The sequence below is a fragment of the Salvelinus sp. IW2-2015 genome, unplaced genomic scaffold (genome assembly GCF_002910315.2).
Source record: "Salvelinus sp. IW2-2015 unplaced genomic scaffold, ASM291031v2 Un_scaffold2470, whole genome shotgun sequence".
NCBI lineage: Eukaryota > Metazoa > Chordata > Actinopteri > Salmoniformes > Salmonidae > Salvelinus > Salvelinus sp. IW2-2015.
Window position 1 is genome coordinate 79,327 of NW_019943788.1, and position 5,357 is coordinate 84,683.

Genomic DNA, 5,357 nt, shown 5'->3' on the forward strand with positions numbered 1-5,357 from the left:
AGTAGTTACCTCACGTACTGTAGAGTTACAACTATCCCATCTTAGTGACAGTATGTTCTCCATAATCAATAGTGTGCAGTGAGTGTTAACCTCCATATATAGATAGTGTCTCAGAATGTTCCAAGTGAAGCCCACAGCTACAGCAGCAGAGAGAGTGCTAATAGAGAGATCAATGCCAACTTAAAGGCTTTTCACTGGCACATCTCATCATCCTAGCGCTTTCGACACCATCACTTACCACTTCACGGAGAACTATGGAAAAAATCTAAATCTGTAACTCAAAGTAAACATGTACACCAAAAGCGACTCTCTATTGTCTTAAGAATGAACCCAAAATCATAATGTTAAGAGAACTGAGCAGAACTTTGAGATATAACTAACAAATACTTCTGGTATATGCTAGCCCTCTGGAGATGAACGCAATTTGGTTAAGGGCAAAATCGTGAAAGTGTAAGGGCTACAACAAGATATGAAAAAGGTAGCTGAAATGGAGGGCATCCCGGACTGTTCATTAAGAGACAGAGAAGATGAAGGATGAAAAGGAACGCAGGCGAGAGGGAAGAGGTTCCTGGTGTTTCTGGAGGTTCCTTAATTTGGCAACCTCGGTCTCAGACAATTTCGTATTATCATGCACGAAAATCCGTAAAACATTTCACCTAGTTTGAATATGTTACGTTTCGTATAGTATGCAATTAATTTGAATTATATTTTACGTAAAAATTACCATTTCGTTATTATATTTTAGGACTTTCCTAATGTTGTTAACTCTAACGTCATACTTAGATTCTCGTCACTATTCGTGGCTCTCCACCAGTGCGTATTATACTTTGCAAGGAGGCCAATTGTTGCCACAGTTGATAACCGAGAATAATGTTTACCCAAGGCTTAGCTTTAGGCGACCGCTTCGTCTAGGTGGCTGACAGTTCCCACGCGCCTAAAGCGAGCGGGTTACAGGCATGAGTTGACAGGTTAGTCGGAGTTGAGAGTTAGGAGTTTAGAGTTGGATCTAGGTAGTTGCTGGGCTCAGGTTAATCGGGTTAGCAGCAAGGTTAGCTAAAAGGCTTAAGCCTGTTGGGGAGGGTTAGTGACATGCTAAGTAGTTGCAAAGTAGCTAAAAGTAGTAATGTAGTTGAAAAGGTGCTATTTGCTAAAAGTGCTAAAGGTGTCGCGTGATCCAAACAAACGTATGTTAATGTTACGAATTGGAGCAACCGCCAATCGTATATGGGTTCCTAGATGCCGATATGTGTATAACGGCTTACCAGCTTATCCACCCCCCGACCAAACCGTCCCTTACTTCTTGATATTGCGTTTAAGTAACCGATCTCGTCTTATGTAACCATCTAACAAATGTAGACCATATCATAGCAAATATGTGTTTCTCCCGGATGCACATCCACTATGTGTAATAAACGCAGCTCTCATAGGTCTAACTCCGTGAGCACATGCGCGCCTGGGTTAATCTTGAAGATGAGGCTCCAGCTAAGAAGGCTACCCGGCGCCCCTGTCTGTTACTAACCAGCCTCCAAACCGCCACCCCAGTTGTTAAACCAGCTGCTGCAGAAAGTAGCTCGGACTCCGACTCTTCATCTGAAGATGAGGCTCCAGCTAAGAAGGCTACCCGGCCCCTGTTACTAAACCAGCCTCCAAACCAGCCACCCCGTGGTGAACAAACTAGCCCCAACCAAGGCCGTAGCCAAGAGCAGCTCCGATTCTGACGCGACAGCTCGGACTCAGAGGACGAGGTCGCTGCAGCCAAAAAGACCACCAAAACTCAGCCCGCAGCCAAGACTCCTGCTTCAGCCAAGACTCCTGCTTCAGCCAAGACTCCTGCTTCAGCCAAGACTCCTGCTTCAGCCAAGACTCCTGCTTCAGCCAAAGCTGCCGAGTCCAGCAGCAGTGACGACAGCTCTAGTGATGAGGAAGAAGGTAAAGGAGTCAGCATACTTCCCATTCGAAACAGTTTGTTCGTATATTATGACGTTTTGGTCTTCGGMAAGTATWTTTTTWTGACATCTAGTCAAGCTGAAGTAGGTAGCCAAAGTCTACGCTAGAGTCCTTCACGGGTCCAAAAAGTTGGACCCGTTCCAACGTGGACCTGGGGCTTTCCCCACCCGTACCTGATATGTATGAATAAATACAGACCTGTTCCGAACAGACCCGAGGACAGCTCAATCCGTTCCGTATAGACCTGGTCGGACCCGGTCCGATCCAGGTGAGGGAAGCAGAAAAGTTCATTTTGAAGCTACTTTATTAAAGCGTGAGGGAGAGGAGGTAGAGAGGTGACGCYCTAGCAGGGGTCGTGCTGTGTAGCCTAACTTTTGCCACACAGAGGCTTTTGAGGCTCTATGACTAGCCTATTGCTGATTCGATGACCTTATGATTGGCCAACTACAACAAGCTACACGTGCTGCTAAAGAGCAGCAGTATAAATTATACGATTTTACTCTACTGCAGCRGTCGCATTCGAGTCTTTCTGGACAATTCAGTTGAAATTACATATTGACATTACCCGTGATAATCATATCAGATCCGACTTAGACTTGTGATATTATTTTGATTTCTGGATCCGGACCTGCTCAGGTCCCGGATTGGGTTTTGGGTACAGGTGGCTCTGTGAAGATCTCTAGTCTACGCCCCTTCGTCGTTGATTGGTCAACAGTAGRGAGTTCTTCATTTAACTGTTTGTCATTCATCGAGAGACTACTCCTTTTTTCATAAACGTCAAAATTAATGATAGATTTCTTGCTTTGTCTTGTATTAATTCTGACTACTTTGAGGAAGTGTATACTGTCTACGGCGTATCAATATGGACAAGCGAAGGTCTTTTTAAGCGAGTATGCCAGCTAGGCGCTGACCGAAGCTGATGCCTTCAGAAGGCAGACTCTTTCTCTCATGGTGTTACTTCACTGTGACCTAGGCCTACATGTATGTTGATTCATGTACTGTGTAGGCCTATTTTACTGTTGTGTATCATATCTGTTTTATATTTTGAGGTTGCTTGTTAGTAAGCATTTCATTGCATTTGTTTCCGTATCACCAATTTAACCTTGAACCTTGCAGCAGCTACCCCAGCCTCGGCTAAGAAGGCAGCTACCCCAGCCTCGCTCCAATTTAGTAATTTGGTAGCATTGCCCTTTTAAATTGTTTAACTGGGGTCCTAACGTTTCGGGTATCCTTTCCACAAGCTTCCCAACAATAAGTTGGGTTGATATTTTTTGGAGCCACCACATCGTATTTTAGGCACGAATAATGGTAGCTTGGTAAGTGTGAATTGTCCATCTCTGGAAGAACCAAATGTGATTGGAGGACCACACACATGATCACAAACGATCAAACTCTTGCACACTGAGGACCTGAAATAGTCACTACGTGGCTGACATGTTGACTATTTTAAAGTATAGTACTAAATGATTTGCTTATTTGTCTGTGTATGTACCCAACTGTTCTATGGGTGCATATTAAGATGAGCAACCAACACAGCTATAGCACTCCCTCGTCTGTCAAGCATAGAGCACATACTCACTGACCCACATGTCCAAACAGCAAGAAGGATGATTACAAAATGTATGTTGTACGACTCTTAGGAACCAGTTTTCCAACCCAGACACAGATGAAGCCTACGTCCCTGGACAGACAAAGCCCCCGTGCTTCCGGATGGGGTGTAGTACTGCGTGGACGGTCTTTACTTGCCGATGTTTTTTACCACATGATGGTGTTATGGCAACGGTTCTATTTCATCAGACCAGAGGACATTTCTTCAAAAAGTATGATCTTTGTCCCAGCGCAGTTGCAAACCGTAGTCTGGCTTTTTTTAGGTGGTTTTGGAGCAGTGGCTTCTTCCTTGCTGAGCGGTCTTTCAGGTTATGTCAATATAGGACTCGTTTTACTGTGGATATAGATTTTTGTACCCGTTTCCTCCAGCATCTTCACAAGGTCCTTTGCTGCTGTTCTGGGATTGATTTGCCACTTTTCGCACAAAAAGTACGTTCTATAGTAACTAGGACTGACGTCTCTTCCGAGCGGTATGACGGCTGTGTGGTCCCATGGTGTTTATACCTGCGATCTATGATTGTTTTACAGATGATTGGTGTTCAGGAGTTTAGGTTAAATTGCTCCAAGGATTGAACCAGACTTGTGGAGGTTCTACAATTTTTTTCGGAGGTCTTGGCTGATTTATTTAGGTTTTCCATGATGTCACGCAAAGAGGCACTGAGTTTGAAGGTAGGCCTTGAATATACATGGTACACCTCCATGACTCAAATGATGTTTAGCCTACAGAAGCTTCTAAGTGAATCATGATCCTGGAATTTATAATCTTGTTTAAGTCACAGACTTACCCGTGTATGTCTAATTCTGACCCACTGGAATTGTGATACAGTGAATTATAAATGAAATAATCTGTCTAAACAATTGTTGGAAAAATGACTTGTGTCATGCAAAAGTAGAGTCCTAACCGACTTGCCAAAACTATAGTTTTGTTAACAAGAAATTTGTGGAGTGGTTGAAAACAGTTTTAATGACTTCACATACTCTAGTGTATGTAACTTCCGATTCAACTGTATGTGTACTGGGCTTCGATACTGGTGATTTTATTGTGTTTCGTGTTCAGACATATTGTCACTATAAAGTCTTCTGCAGAGGGACAAGAGATCGCCGTCAGAAACAAGAGTTTAGTCATGGAATAAGTGTCGAAACAATTGGCTCCCCATTTAAAAGACGAACTATGAATGAGGGGATATAACATGAGTTTTGCTGCAGGTACGGCTAACTAGGGCAAAAATAATATATACGATGTCAAACGATACATCAAAAATAATATCCCAATATGTAACTATGACCCCCCCCCAATCACTAATTGATAAGTTATATTCTTTAAGAATCAATGAGTAATATATAAATTGAATGACCATTGACCAGATTCCCAGGTTCCAGACTGGTACCTTCTACGAGTTAAAAGCACCGTTAGTGATGGGAGTGGTGACTGCTGCCGGTGCTTTCGCCTCCTCTTCCTCAGAGCTACTGTCCTGGGACGATGAAGACTCGGCAGCCTTGGCCGGTGTCGTTGCCTTGGCAGCAGGGGTGGAGGCTTTAGGTGTAGCTGGCTTCCCATTGGTCAGAGCAGGCTTAGCAGGCGTCGTCTTGGTTTCAGTATCCGAGTCAGAACTGTCGGAGGAGTCGGAGGTGGATTCTGCTGCCTTCTAGCCGAGGCTGGGGTAGCTGCCTTCTTAGCCGAGGCTGGGGTAGCTGCCTTCTTAGCCGAGGACCTTAGGGGTGGGCTGGCCTTCTTAGCCGAGGCTGGGGTAGCTGCCTTCTTAGCGACTCGGGATGCTGCAGGCTGGGGTAGACATTAACCT

General features: G+C 44.4%; 1 long non-coding RNA gene across 2 annotated transcripts in view; it reads left to right on the top strand.

The window, feature by feature from the left end:
- The first annotated feature begins 1,522 nt into the window (after positions 1-1,522).
- Positions 1,523-5,357, top strand: part of LOC139025287 (uncharacterized) — a 10,008-nt gene continuing 6,173 nt past the window's right edge. Inside the window, exons 1-2 of one of the 2 annotated variants that reach the window (XR_011476802.1) lie at positions 1,523-1,929; positions 3,064-3,117. This is a non-coding gene — a long non-coding RNA (uncharacterized lncRNA). The remainder of the gene's footprint in view (positions 1,930-3,063; positions 3,118-5,357) is intronic. The other variant, XR_011476803.1, reaches the window with a different exon arrangement.